The sequence below is a fragment of the Zingiber officinale genome, chromosome 3A (assembly GCF_018446385.1).
Source record: "Zingiber officinale cultivar Zhangliang chromosome 3A, Zo_v1.1, whole genome shotgun sequence".
Classification (NCBI taxonomy): domain Eukaryota; kingdom Viridiplantae; phylum Streptophyta; class Magnoliopsida; order Zingiberales; family Zingiberaceae; genus Zingiber; species Zingiber officinale.
In genome coordinates, this window is record NC_055990.1 from 51,616,161 (window position 1) to 51,631,948 (window position 15,788).

Genomic DNA, 15,788 nt, shown 5'->3' on the forward strand with positions numbered 1-15,788 from the left:
GAGCCTTAGCCTGACCCAATTTATCGCCGAGCTGCTGAAGGAGAACGAGTCCCTGAGGGCTCGAGTTCAAGAATTGGAGTTGCCCCTTACTCCCCGTGCTCTGCTCGACCCTCTGACTGCAGACGACCCTCTGGACTCTTATCTTCACACTGTAGGGGAGTCCGCTAGGTTAGCTAGGAATCTGGCCTAGGTATCGTCCAAAAAGATAAAGGAACTACAAGCGACCCTAAAGACCAGTGATTCAAAATTGAACTCAGAGGGTCAGCGTCGTCGCCAGCTGGCGACAGAGTTGGAGGAGAAAGAGTCAGAGCTAGCCGCCTGCTCTGCGGATCTGAAGGCACTCCAGGAGTCTAAGAAAGCCTTACAGAAAGACCTAGGAGTTGCCCAAGTAGACCTGCCCACAAGTGCTGACCGGGAAAAATCTCTCCAAGCTCAACGGGATCTAGACCAGACTACTATCAAGTCTCTTCAGGTAGATCTTCTCAAAGTCCAGGCGGAGGCTTCTACCCTCAAGCAGGAGAATGCGTTGGCTCTAGCCGCTGCAGACAAAGTAAAGGTAGAGCTGGTGGAATATAGGTCAGGAGAAAATCATCGCCTTAGAGCCTATAGAATTTCCTACGTTAAGTCTCCGCTCTTCCAGAAGAAGATAGGCGATCTCATCGATCGGATGCTCTGCTACGGGGGTGTGGGTGTTGTGCGCCAGTTGTTTGAACAAGGACTTCTTCACTCTGCCCCCTCAGATGACTTCCTGGACAGGGATCGCCTGATGCGAGAACTTCCTGATGAAGCCTTCCCGTCCTTCATTGCAGACGACGACTTTCTGACTCTTCCTACTCCTCCCCCGAGTGATGTTCCTACTACAGACCCTCAGCTGTGATGTAAAACTCTTAATGTGTATATATTCCAGATCTGCTTTTGTTTAAAGTTGTTTAAACTTAGGAAATCCGTCAGTCTGTTTTTATCTGAACTTGCTTAAACTTAGGAAATTCTTTGGCGATCATCTCTATTTTGAGAATTCTCTATTTTACTTATTCCCGGGCCCCAGATCTGTTTTGCCCATGATGGCATTCCGATTGGTGCCCCTGACCTAGACTTTTGGTTGCTTAATATCCCGAGCTATCTCCCTAACGGCGTTTGCCCCCCCCCCCCCAAACTTTGGGCAAACCAGGGCGAAGGAAGGAGAGAGAGAAAACGTGCAAAGATCTCAAACGCTTCATACTACAATAGCGCGCTTTCCCGAGGCAACCTCATGATGACCCTCGTACATCGAGCCAACCACAGTGGCTCCATTTTCTGTGATGATCCGATGGCCCCCTTTGCTTGGATATCTTAAACAGCTTTTATTGTGAGTCGTTGGATGATGGTTTGACCTTTATACCCTTATGAATGTCGGCTATAAATAGGTCGCCTCCTCTACCCCATGGAACTTTTTTGCCTTCTTTCTCCTTCTACTCTCGCTTTCTGTTCACTCCGTGCTATTCCTGCTTGACCTATCGCTCCCTCTTGCCTCCTACTTCGCCTCCTTGTCCTTTGCCTCACACCTGACTCCTTTCTATGGCTTTTCCTAACATTATTTACTCCCTCGGAGTTTCATCCTTCGCGGGTGTAGATCTAGATGATCTTCGTTTCACTTACGAAATCCCAGATGACTTTCACATCATAATTCCTAACGTTCTCTACCAGGCTTCCTCTCCTCCAGCGGGATATATCACCTTTTACAAGGAGCAGTTCGTGGCTGGGCTACGCTTTCCCATTCACCCTTTATTCTTGGACGTAAGTCGCTATTTTCAAATCTCACTAGGTCAATTAACCCCCAATTCTGTAAGAATCCTATGTGGGTTTGTGGTCCTGTGTGAAGTTTGCGAACTTTCCTAGTCTGCCCATCTGTTCCATTATTTCTTCACTCCTCGCCGGCATAGTGAGAGCTTGTTTCGCTTCCAGGCCCGTACCCGGACCACTTTCTTTTGTCCCATTCCCTCCTCTGAACCTAATTGGAAGAATAAATACTTTTTCCTTAAGTTTCCTTCTGCTGTGGAGTGGCCTACCCGCTGGTAGCGAATCCTCCCTGGGGCACCCTATGTAGGGGACTTCAACACTGATCCCCTCTTCACAGAGGCTCTGGCTCAGCTGAGATGCTGGAGGCTGGTCTTAATGAGACTAATAACCGAGGAGGTGCTGCCTTTCTTCAGGTTGAGCCGCATCTCTTCTTCCGAACTGCCTCGCTCCTTGGGTGAGTCTTGCCCGCCCTTGAACTACTTCGCTCTATTTTTTGCTGTGGTTACTACAACTTTGTTTATCCCATGCAGCCAACACCCTGCTCCATGCCTCAGAGGTCCAGCCTCTCCCCTTTAGCGAACAGGAAATAATGCGGAGAAGCATAATCATATTGGAAAGGAGACCCCTCCCGCATTATGCCCCTTCCCGGTTGAGAGCGCCTACCGCTAATATTCCTCGGTCAGCTCCTCAACCAACTCCTCTGCCCGTTCCCCAATCATTCCCTGCTACTGCTTCCAATCGACTTCCAGACCACCTTCCGGGGCAGCAGACCTACCCCCTACTAATTCCACTTTTCGAACAATTTCTTGAGTTGCCCGTCGCATACGTTTTGCTGTAGAAGCTGCCAATCAGAGTGCTCCATCAGCTCCTCGCCGCCGACCCCGATCCCCTTCTGAAGATTCAGACTCAGATAACTAGCCCTTGTCACACAGGTCCCGGCGCAAGCCTGCCGATCCTGATGAAGACTCAAACTCAGATAACCAGCCCTTGATGTACGGGTCCCGGCGCAGGCCCACTGATCCTAATTTAGCCTCGGGCCCCTCTTCTACTACCCAATCTTCCCGCTCTACTCGGATTGCCGCTGAATTCTCGGGTGCCTCTACAACTCCAGCTTCTTCGGAGAATCCCATGGGGGCCTCACGAGGGACACCCTCGGTTATTCTAGAAAGAACTGCTGAAGAATCCCAGTCGACCCCTCAAGCTCACACTTCTTCCCCTCTAACTGCTTCGACTACACCTCCAGCCCAGAGCGAGGAAGCTGGCCCCTCTAAACCAGCAACCGAGACTCCACAGCCCTGTGGCTCCTCTTATCACCACTACCGCACCACCAAACCTTCAGAGCTAAACTTGCTGTATCAGCAGGATGTTCCTACTAGTGTTCTAACTATGAGGGGTCAACTAGCCACTTGTTGGGAAGAGAGCGTGCGACAGATGGAGGATCTACCAGTACCTAGTTGAATGGGTAAATTTTCTGAATTATATACCCAGGTGAGCTTCCCCCACTCCTGTTATAGAGCTCCCTCTATCCTTCCTAAATATCTGCCTTTCCTGCCCAGGCCCATGCTGAATCCATGGTAGTGAATCAAACACTCAATCTCTACTACCACCGTAATAAAGTGTTAACAGACAGGGTAACCGAGCTAGAACTTCAACTGAATGACCCTGCAGCAACTGGCCACACACAAAGGGCTGAAATAGGGGCTTTGAAGAGGGCAAATGCTAGCACAAACAATCTCTGCGGGAAGTTGACCAGGAACTCAAAGGCCTTCGTGAGGAGAAAAGTCAGGTCGAGAGTCTCCATAAACAGACCGTGGATCAATTGAATAAGGAGTTACAAGCCAAGGAGGCCCTATTACAAGAGCAGAGCCAAACTCTGAAATCTCAAGCCAGTCGAATTACGTGCGGCATAGACTGAACTAGCTCAAGCCCGCTCTGCTGCTTTTGGAGTCACCACAGCTCTGGAAATATATAGGGCGGGCGAAACTGAACGCTGCAAGCTGAGTCGGGAAGCCTACCTCCACTCCCGGGAATTTGGGGTCTAGGTTGGGGATCGCCTCATGACCTCCATAGCTCATGGTCCGGCAGGGATCATGCGACAACTGTATGAACAAGGATATTTTAGGTCTGCTCCCCCTGAAGACTCTTAGATCATCGTCGTATTTTGGATGAAATACCCGATGAAGTCTTTTCCGCCTTTAAGTAATTTTTATTTGTATACTGTATAAACCGAACTACTTCCTAATTAATGTTCTTACTTTTTGCTTTCTATGTTTGAGTTCCAAAATGGGTTTGATAATTTACAAAGGACGTAACAATCCTGACCAGGCAAACATTCTTACTGGCTGATTGGGTAAATACTCCCGACCTAATTTATCCTACCTTCCTCAAATCGACACTTATCAAGCCCAAGCTTTTCAGAAAAGAAAGTTATCTATGTTCGGTAAGGCCGAAGATAATTAGCGCTCCAGGGCCGATCTAGATTCCGACCCCGGTCGTCCTGTAGGTAGTATGCACCTGATGCCAACTTTTTAATAACTTTATAGGGTCCATCCCATTAGGGTGCTAGCTTGGCTACGTCCCCCACAGGCTTCACTCACTTCCAGACCAGGTCCCCTTCTTCGAAGAAACGAGGAACCACTCTCCTATCATAATTCTGCTTCATCCTCTGTCGATAGGCCTCTAGCCTAGCTGTTGTCCGTTCACGAGTTTCACTAATGAGATCCAACTCTGCAAGTCTCCTTTCGGCATTCTCTTCATCATACAACATTCTTCTAGTGGAAGGCACCCTGATCTCTATAGGCACCACCGCTTCATTGCCGTAGACTAGATGAAAGGGAGTGAGGCATATGCTCTCTCGAGGCATTGTACGGTAGGTCCAGAGAATACTTTACAATTCTTCTACCCAATCTCCTCCAATGTGATCTAGCTTAACTTTCAATCCACGCACAATCTCTCGGTTGATGACTGTAGGGGATCGGTGGCTGGCTAGAAGGGGGGTTGAATGGACGGCGCCCCTAAATCGATCGCTTCCTACATATTCGTTAGTTGCACAGCGGAATAATACAAACCTAAAATACGAATACAAAAGCTAAAGACAAAGAGAGGAAATGCAAACCAATACACATCGATGTAACGTGGTTCGGAGATAACTGTAGGATCGAAAAGAATTTAGATATCTCCACAATTGCATGATATTGTCCACTTTGGGCCTAAGCCCTCATGATTTTGCTCTTGAGCTCTCCCCAAAAGGCCTCATGCCAATGGAGATATCTTTTCTCTTATAAACCCATGATCTTTCCCATGTGTTTCCAATATGGGACTATGTTTACAACCTTGCAACCCCAACAATCCCCCCCTCGAACAAAGGATCATAGGCTTCCCACGTCTGATCCTCGACCCACCACGTCTTCCTGCCCCTCGGTCCACCCGACCTACTAGGACTTCCTTGACAAGTCGCAACTAGGACGTCCTACTTCTGCTTGGTGTCTGGTCCTCTTGATCCGAACATAGGAGCCCCCACTTTCTTTGTTCGAGGTCAATATTGTACCCACATGACTCAATCATACCATAGCTCTTATGCACAGTTGGCGGTTAAACCTTCTGGCAGTCCAGGCTCTGATACCAATTGAAGGATCGAAAAGAATTTAGATATCTCCACAATTGCATGATATTGTCCACTTTGGGCCTAAGCACTTATGGTTTTGCTCTTGGGCTCTCCCCAAAAGGCCTCATGCCAATAGAGATATCTTTTCTCTTATAAACCCATGATCTTTCCCATGTGTTTCCAATATGGGACTATGTTTGCAACCTTGCAACCCCAACAATAACTTGCTCCTTCTCCATGACTGTCCGTAAGGTGGACGATCCCGATCCGTCGGTGGATTAGCCCTCGGTAAACTCCGGCTACTCAAGCAACTCCTTGTCGATGGAGAAACCTCACCACAACACCAACTAAGAAGACTTGGACACAAGAGAACCTTGAGCACTTTGGTGACTACTAATTAGGCATAACTAAGTCTAATTTCGTCACCTTGGCCGGCCATCGCAATCTCCTTCTTATAGAGCTGGGAAGAAAACATCCCTGCTGTTTTACCGTTACTAGTCGACTGGTCCTTATACCAGTCGACTGGTGCCAGCCCAATGGCTCTCTCAACGGCTCTCTACCAGTCGACTGCTACAGTGCACCAGTCGACTGCTACAGTAACTGCTTTAGTGTCGTTGACTGCTACGGTACCCGTTGACTACTATAGTAACTGCTATAGTACCGTTGTCTTCTACAGCCCCCCCCCCCCGGTTGACTGCTACAGTACCCACCGGGATTTTTTCCTCTAGTGCAATCTCTCATGCACTCGTACCCTCACGACTCACTTGACTCTTCTTTATAGCGTTGACCTCTTGCCTTCAAGCCTACTTCCTTTATCTCTCGTCTCTCAGATGCATCCAAGCCCGCGGCTCGTCCCCAATGCCATCCTTTGTCCTTGCTACCTTGTCCACGGTCCCTCGGATACTCCATCCTTCATCGGACCCGAAGCCATCAAGCTATGTCATATGTGTTTCCTGCAAACCTGCACACTCACATACACATATCAAATAACAAGGGTAAACCTAACTTAAACCCTTTCCTCAAACACCAAAACACATGGTCACACAGACAATTGGGATTGCTCCAACAATCTCCCCCTTTTTGATGTTTGGCAATACGTTTAAGTTAGGGAAAACATATAGCAAATAAACATGCTAAAAATAAACAATGGACTTACGTTGCCAAGGCTACACACTTGGACTTACACCGCCGAATGGACTTACGTTGCCAAGGCTACACACTTGGACTTACACCGCTGAATGAACTTACGTTGCCAAGGCTACACACTTGGACTTACACCGCCGAAACAAAATGCAACATTCATTAGAACATATCCCACCCTAATGAGCTAGGATTTTACCACAGGGATATTTAAGAACCTATCACAAGGCTCCCCCTACGCAAAGGTACTTAAGGTTTTCCCAACTAAACTTTACTTCCCCCCCCTTTGCCTAACATCCAAAAAGCTCTCCAACAATATCCCAATTGTTGAAAACTTGTCATCCAAATTGACCCTATACTCATGTATTTATCCCCCATGGATCCCATACATCTAAACGAGTTGACATGGTCAAAAACAATACTGAAAAATAATATCAGGCTGGACTGCCCCTTGGTACCAGTCGACTGCCCCTATTGAAATCAACACACAAAAGCATTATATGTCCGAAATCTACTGTTACCAGTCGACTGATACCAGCACCAGTCGACTGGACTCATCAAAATGAGCTTACAGAACCATTCTGTGCTCAAAAACATTCTTACCAGTCGACTGGTATCTGCACCAGTCAACTGGTACCCTATTTCTATAAAAATTAGCATTTTCTGGCCAACTTCAGAAATGCACCAGAAATTCCACAGACATCCAAAAATCCCCAAATTTTATGGAGAGGTCCGTTTTACCCATGTCTACTTGGGAAAAATACATTACAAAATGTATCTATCACAAATCCCAAGATTGATACAAAATCCAAAACTAGCTAAATGGTTCAATTGAACCTTGACCTAAAGTCTTAGTTTTGACTTCCTCTTGATGTATTTGCCCATACCAACCCATAATGCATCCCTAGCATTGGTTTATATGACATCTATAAATCCAAAATTAATTATCATGCTATATGACCCCAAATGTCATATTTCTTGCATGAAACACAAACCATTTGTGTCAAATCCCTAGGTTTGAGACTCAAGTCCGTCTTCAAACCAGTTGACACACTCCATGACTTCTCTAGACTCCCAAGTAGTACCCACCTGATATCCATTTACCATGGGTCCCAAATTGACTTTTTGAGCTCCCCCTAGAGCTCTTAGCCTTAACTACCTCCCTATGTGACTTATCTACAATTACTAGGCCACATCGGTGCACCTCCGGTGACACTTGGCCTACAAACCTAACCTTTTTAACCTTGGATACCTTGTCCTTGGTTAACTTCTCCTTACCTTGAAATGACTTTCCCTTGCCATTTATTGATTTCTCCTTGCTATAGTCATATGCGACCCTAGCATATGACTTTCCCTTAGCCTTGGAGACATTAGATCGGTATCCCAAACCCGATCTATTATTGTTGAGTCTTTGGCTACCCAACATCATACCTAAACCCTTAGATCCAACATTGAATCTTTCTAGGATTTTCTCCAACTTATCAAGCTTAGCCTTCAAAGCTTGATTTTCCCTTTCTAGGTTCCTAAACCTAGAATCAACATGTCCACCATTGACATTCCTAGACCTACCTTTCCTAGGCACATGTCTCCCCTTCTTGGGATTAATACCTTGGTTCTCCTTAGGTCTACCATTTCTAGGTTTATCATGCATGGGTTTCCTAGGATTTTGATCTACATTAACCCTATTCCTATCATGATATCTAAAACCAAAATTTTGCATGGATAAATAATAAGAATTATTCCTAGCATGCATGGGAGCATAAGAATTTGAATTACATTTCAAGTTAGGGTATACTTCCCTTACCCTTAAAGCTCCCCCTAGACTCGAGCTCATCTTCTTCTTCTTCTTCTTCTCCCATTTCTTCAATTTCTCTAACTTCTTGAGCTCTCCCTTCCTTGGGCATTTTGTGTGGTAGTGCCCCATTTCACCACACGTGAAGCATCTAATGTGCTTCTTCTCCTTCTTCTTATTAGTGTCATCATTTCTACAATCCACATTAGTATCTATAATAATTTGAGTGGGTTTAGATTTTACCTTCTTGAGCAAAGGGCATCTACTCTTGTAATGCCCCTTCTCATTGCAACCGAAGCACACAATATGGTCCTTTGATTTGACTTCGGTGGAGATGCTCACTAAGTTGGTTTCCAAGATTTCTTCTTCTTCTTCACTTGTCTTAGAATCTTCTTCAATTCTTGAGGATGTAGATGATGCTTCATCTTCCTTCTCCTCCTCGGATGTTGAGCATTGCTCAACTTCCGGTTGCTCCTCCTCTACGTGAGCTTCTATATCCGTTTCTTCGGATTTTTCTTTTTCTTCTTCTTCTAGTGTAGGCATAGGTTCTTCCTATTGCACCTTCTTGACCTTTCTCCACAACTCATGGGCATTCTTGTATTCACCTACATGACTTATCACATTAGAAGGCAAAATTTCAATCAATATTGATATTACCTTGTCGTTTGCCTTCGACCGTGAGGTTAGCTCCTCCGTCCAATGTCGTGGTCGGAGCTTCTTTCCTTTCTTATTCTTCGGAACTTCGAACGGCTCTTTGACAACCATCATGGTGTCCCAATCCGTGTTGAAGAAGACCTCCATCTTCATCATCCAAAATGTGAAGTCCCATAAGCCTCCGCCTTCAAACTTTGGCGGTTCAATCAAGTCGGTCATCTTTGCTTCCTCGGCGGTTAGTCCGAAGGAGAGTGTCCTCGCTCTGATACCACTTGTAGGGGATTGGTGGCCGGCTAGAAGGGGGGTTGAATGGATGGTGCCCCTAAATCGATCGCTTCCTACGTATTCGTTAGTTGCACAGCGGAATAATACAAACCTAAAATATAAATACAAAAGTTAAAGACAAAGAAAGGAAATGCAAACCAATACACATCGATGTAACGTGGTTCGGAGATAACTTGCTCCTACTCCATGGTTGTCCGTAAAGTGGACGATCCCAATCCGTCGGTGGATTAGCCCTCGGCAAACTCCGGCTACTCAAGCAACTCCTTGTGGGTGGAGAAACCTCACCACAACACTAACCAAGAACACTTGGACACAGGAGAACCTTGAGCACTTTGGTGACTACTAATTAGACTTTAACCAAGTCTAATTTCGTCACCTTGGCCGGCCATCCCAAGCTCCTTCTTATAGAGCTTGGAAGAAAATAGCCCTGCTATTTTACCATTACCAGTCGACTGGTCCTTGTACCAGTCGACTGGTGCCAACCCAACGACTCTCTCAACGGCTCTCTACGAGTTGACTGCTACAGTGCACCAGTCGACTACTACAGTAACTGCTACACTGCCGTTGGCTGCTATAGTTCCCGTTGACTGCTATAGTGTCGTTGACTGCTACAGTACCCACTGGGATTTTTTCCCGAGTACAATCTCTCATGCACTCGTACCCTCACGACTCACTTGACTCTTCTTTGCAGTGTTGACCTCTTGCCTTCAAGCCTACTTCCTTTGGCAACGTCCCTCGGATGTATCCAAGCTCACAGCTCGTCCCCAATGTCATCCTTTGTGTATGCCTCGAAGTCGCTTCCCTCGGCCCTTGTCCTTGCTACCTTGTCCACGGTCCCTCGGATGCTCCATCCTTCACATGACCCGAAGCCATCAAGCTAAGTCATATGTGTATCCTGCAAATCTGCACACTCACATACATATATCAAATAACAAGGGTAAACCTAACTTAAACCCTTTGCCCAAACACCAAAACACATGGTCACTCAGACCATTGGGATTGCTCCAACAATGACCTCTGTCTGCCCATTACTTTGTGGGTATGCTAGGGTATATGAAGGCCTGAGTAATGTCGAACCCTTGACACCAGACCTAGATCTTCCGACCTTGGAATTGTCTTCCGTTATCCGATACCAGCTTATGGGGTATGCCGAATCTGCACAGAATATTTTCCCAAAAAAACTTGATAATTACTCCTTCTATAATTCTGGCCAGGGCTTCGGCTTCTATCTATTTTGAAAAGTAGTCTACTGCCACTAGCAGAAATTGCTTTTGACCTAGCGCCATAGGGAATGGTCCTACGATATCCATACCCCACTGATCAATGGGACAAGAAACTATGGACGTCTTTAGCATTGAACTGGGTGTATACGTTAGATTCTGATCCTTCTGGCAAGATAGACAAGTGTTTACCAACCACTGAGCATCTTTCTGTAAGGTAGGCTAGAAATAACCGGCCAGCAGCACCCGGCGGGCTAATGCTCTACCTCCAGCATGACTGCCGCAACACCCTCGATGTATTTCTTGTAAGGTATGCTCCACCTCTTCCATGCTTAAACACTTAAGTAAAGGCCTGGAAAAGGCCCGCTTATATAATTGATCTCCTATCATGGTGTAGGCATGAGCCTTTTTCCTGACTAGCCATGCTTCCTCTAGGTCGGTAGGTAGGGTACCTTGCTGCAGATAACTAATCATTAGTGCTCTCCAATCAATCGGCACAGAATCTGTTGTTCTGAAGATCTATCTGAGCTATGAGAAAGCTCTATGCTATTGACTTATCTAATACCCACGTTGTCAGAGAACTGGCCATTTTGGCTAAATCATCAGCTCGGCCATTCTCAACTCTAGGAATCTTGATCATCGTGACCTCCTTAAATTCTTCTTTCATTTTATCATAAACTTCTTGATATACTTGTAGCTTGTCACTATTGATCCCAAAGTTGTCGGCTACCTGCTGGGTTACTAACTGAGAATCCGAGTATATGATTACTCGGGTAGCTCCCACATGTCGGGTTGCTTGCAGCCCTGCCAATAAAGCCTCATACTCTGCTTCATTATTTTTGGCTCTGAAGTTCAACCGCACGGCTAGCTGCAAGATGTCTTCTTGAGGAGATATTAGAAGAACTCCAACCCCACTTTCCTATTGTGTGGTTGATCCATCCATATATACCTTCCAAGTCTCTTCTGAATCAGTTTGATGAATCTCGGTTAGGAAATCAGCCAAGGCATGCGCTTTAATAGTCGTTTGAGGTTGATAAACTATATTATACTCTCCCAATTCTGTCGCCCACTTGATAAGCCGACGCGCAACTTCTACGTTGATGAGGGCTTTACCCATGGTGCTATTGGTCAGGACTGTGATGGGATGTGCCAGAAAACAAGGCCTTAGACGCCGAGCCATGAGCACCAATCCATAGACTAACTTTTCCAGGGTTGTGTATCTAGACTCAGCTCCCTTCAATTGATGACTAAAAAAGTACACCGGCCGTTGTACATTGTCCTGCTCTTTTACTAACACCGCCCCTACGACCTCAGGGGTGGCTGATAGGTAGACCCAGAGCAACTCTCTTAATAGGCTTGAACAAGGAAGGCAGAGTCTCCAGATACTTCTTTAACTCCTCAAAAGCTCGCGTGCATTTTTCATCCCACTGGAATTTGGAGGCTTTTCTGAGCACTTTGAAGAAGGGCGTCGCTTTGTCTATTGATCGGGAGATAAATCTGGATAGGGTTGTTATCCTGCCCACCAATTTTTGCGCCTCCTTTAGGTTTTGAGGAGCCTTCATATCTCGGAGTGCTTGGACCTTCTCAGGGTTGGCTTCAATTCCCCGCTCTGTCACCAAGTATCCCAAGAATTTCCCTCCTTTGGCCCCGAACAGATATTTCAGGGGATTTAATTTTAACCCGTATTGTCGGAGGGTGCCACAGGTCTCCTTCACATCAGCTATTAGATTTGCAGCTGAGGGGGATTTGATAAGTATGTCGTCCACATAGATTTCCACGTTACGCCCGGCTTGCTCCTGGAAGATTTTGTCTATCATCCTTTGATAAGTAGCCTCAGCATTCCTGAGCCCAAAAGGCATGACAGTGTAACAGAAAGTGCCATCAGCTGTAATGAAGCTGACCTTCTCCTGGTCCTCCGGGGCTAAGGGAATCTGATGGTACCCTTGATAAGCATCCATCATGTAAATCCTCTCATAGCCAGTGGTTGAGTCTACTAGCTGATCAATTTTGGGCAGAGGATAACAGTCTTTAGGGCTGGCCCGATTGAGATCCCGGAAGTCTATGCAGACCCTCCACTTATTATTGGGTTTTGCTACCAAGACCACATTAGAGAGCCAGGACGGGAATTGTACTTCCCTACCGTGGCCTACTTTCCTGAGCTGATCTTCTTCAGCTCTGATAATTTTATTCTAGTCGGCCGAGAAATTCCTATTCTTTTGCTTGACCAGTCGGGCGTCGGGTAAGAGGTGTAACTTGTGCTCAGCTACTTCAGGCTTGACCCCTGATAATTCTTCAGCGGACCAGGCGAAGACATCTCTGTTGTTGGTCAAGCACTAGATTAATTCTTCTTTGAGCTCGGGAGGTAAGTCACCGACTACGCGAGTGAGACTTTTTGGGCATTCAGGATACAGTTGAACTTCCTCCCAGGGAATGGGTTCTTCAGCTATGGGCAGAGGCTCTTCCTGAATAGCGTGAATGACCCCATCCTGAGTCCTTTGCGCCTTGCGAGCCTCCACTTTGACCATGTCGATATAGCATCGCCGAGAAACCCGCTGCTCTCCTCTAACTTCCACGAGCTGCTCTCCCACAGGGAACTTGATTTTCTGATGAAAGGTAGAGACGGCAGCTCGGAACTCATGTAGGGCAGGCCGACCCAAAATGACGTTGTAAGAAGAGGGCGAGTCTACTACAAGGAAGGTGCTCCTCCTGGTTCAGACTAATGGCTCGATCCCCAAGGATATGTCTAACTTGATTTGGCCCATGGGCTTTACTTCATTACCAGTAAAGTCATATAAAGAAGTAGCGACCGGCTGAAGCTCGCTAGCGTCGATCTGCATTTCTTCAAAAGCAGACCTGAACAACACGTTGACAGAGTTCCCAGTGTCAACGAAGACTCTGGCCATGCGACTATTGGCTATGAGAGCTCTGATGATAAGGGCATCGTTATGAGGCAACTTCAGTCCCTCCAGGTCTTGTGGCCCGAAGCTGATAATAGGACTAGCGGCCTGCTCCTTGCTGCATCCAACAGCGTGAATCTCCAACTGACGTTCATGAGACTTGCGTGCCCGGCCCGAATCTCTGTCGGTAGGTCCTCCGAAGATCATGCCTATGTCACGGATGGCCGCGTTGCCCCCGATTCTCCGCCTCACGAGCTACTCCTTGCTCCCCAGTGCGTCCTTGTTGTTGCATGCTCGACCCCTCCTAATCGACCCGAGGTCTGCTGGTCTGTCCCGCTGCATTACGTCGCTCCTCTATCATTCTTTGGACCTAAGGAGCTAGCTCGAGGGGTGGCAGGTCCAGCTCAGCAGCGTGGCGGGAATCCCAGCCAAATTGAAAACACTCACTGGTAGCATGCGAGTGGGACCGATGATACATGCAATAGCGTGGTCCCCAAGGTCCAAGTTGGGGGTCATGAACTGCAGCTACGCGCGGGATCGGCCGAACTTCCTGACCTGGGTGAAAAGTAGGTCAGGCGTCTCGAGCGCGCGGGAGAGTTTGAGCAGGCGGTTGGGGTACTCTTCTCTCAGGTTTATTTACAGGAGGAGGTTTGTCTGTCTTTCTTCGCGCTGCCTGCGCTTCCTCCACATTGATGTAGCTGGTCGCCTTCTCCAGCATCTCATCAAAATTCTTTATAGGATTTCTGATGAGATCTCTAAAGAACTCTCCTTCGGTCAACCCATGAGAGAAGCGGTCATGAGTATTTCTAATGTGGCCGAGGGAACGTCCTAAGCCACTTGATTGAAGCGTTTGATATAGCTTCTTAACGGCTCAGAGGGCCCTTTCTTGAGAGCAAACAAGCAGTGGTCCGTCTTCTGATACTTCCTGTTGCTGAAATCGGAGAATCAGGTGATGGACCCATGCGGTAGTCCATCGAACCACTTTTGGGCAGAGCCCGATAGAGTGTTCAAGAACACTCGACACTTAACGGCATCACTGTATTGATGTAGCAGAGCCGCATTTTTAAACTTACGGAGGTGGTCTTCAAGGTCCTTGCTGCCATCATATTCCCCGATAGCAGGGGGTCGGTACCCTTTGGGTAGCCTTTCATCTAATATTTTGGAAGAGAAGAGCACTTTCTCTTCTGGCTCCACCCGACGTTCTTCTCGAGGGACGATAGACTTCCCTCTCTTTGAATCCTTAGGCAAAGAACTCTCAGCCACAGAAACTTGTGGTTGCTCCTTGCGGCTATAACATCCAGGGTCTGGCTAATAGTAACCTTGGCCCGGCTCTCTATAGAAGGCAGGAGGAAATTTCATGGGTTGTTTTCTCTTGGAACCCCGATCTGAGGCGTGAGCCGATTCTTTATAAACCTCAGGTAACTTTCGTTGTCGGGAGGCAGTAGTTTGTTGCTTTTTAGAGGCCGCCCGCCTTTTGGCTTCTTTGAAGAGTTCGTACTCTCCCGTTGTCAAGGTTACGTTGATTCTGCCAGAATCTTCCATCTTCACGTTTCGGAGCAGGTAGTTATGTTCCCACAGACGACACCAAATTTGATCCCGTCCGGAAACTGAGTCGGACATAGGCTAGCTGCGCTGTCGCTGGTGCTGATGGAAAGTCGCCGAGACGCCTGGTTGATCTAGCACCTACCGGAAGGATTCCCACGAGCGGATGACGACATCGACGACACGAGGGCTCTGCGCACACTCAAACAATCCGCCTCTGTGTTAGAGACCAAGAACCAGGGAAAAAGTCCCCAGGTCAGGGCCTCTGATACTCAAGTCAGGTACTTTTTCCCCCGAAGCACAGTGAAAGGACGAAAATTAAAAGACGAGAACGAAAAGACTAGTGAGCGTACCTGCATAGAGACAAAGCCTCCCTTTTTATATGGCAGTGGATACTTCTGGAGTCTGACAAGTGTCAAGGAATGTCGGGTGTCAGGATTTGTCTGGTGGTGAATGACACATGACATCTTTCTATTGTTCTGAGGAGGAATCAGGAGGCAACGAGCCACAGACTATTAGCATATTCCTTGACATGTGGTGATTATTCTCTGACGGGTTGTTACGATTCTCTGGTTTGATTGTCGCATAGTGTAGGCTCGCCCTGGTCTGTTAACCCTCGACTAGGTTCTCGTATCTGCAAATCTTGACCTGTATGCACAGACCTGTCTTTCCTGGCACATTCCCTGACTTGTTTGTTGTCCCACAAATCCAGACCTATACGTCTTGCCCTACATTTTCCATTCGGTGTATCTTGATAGATCCAGACCTGCGCCTACCGCCCTGTAAGCCTTCATCCAAATATCCTGACCTGTACGTCTTTGGTCCATGTATCTTGTTCTGTGTATCTTGTCCTATAGATCCCGACCTGTAAGCCTTAG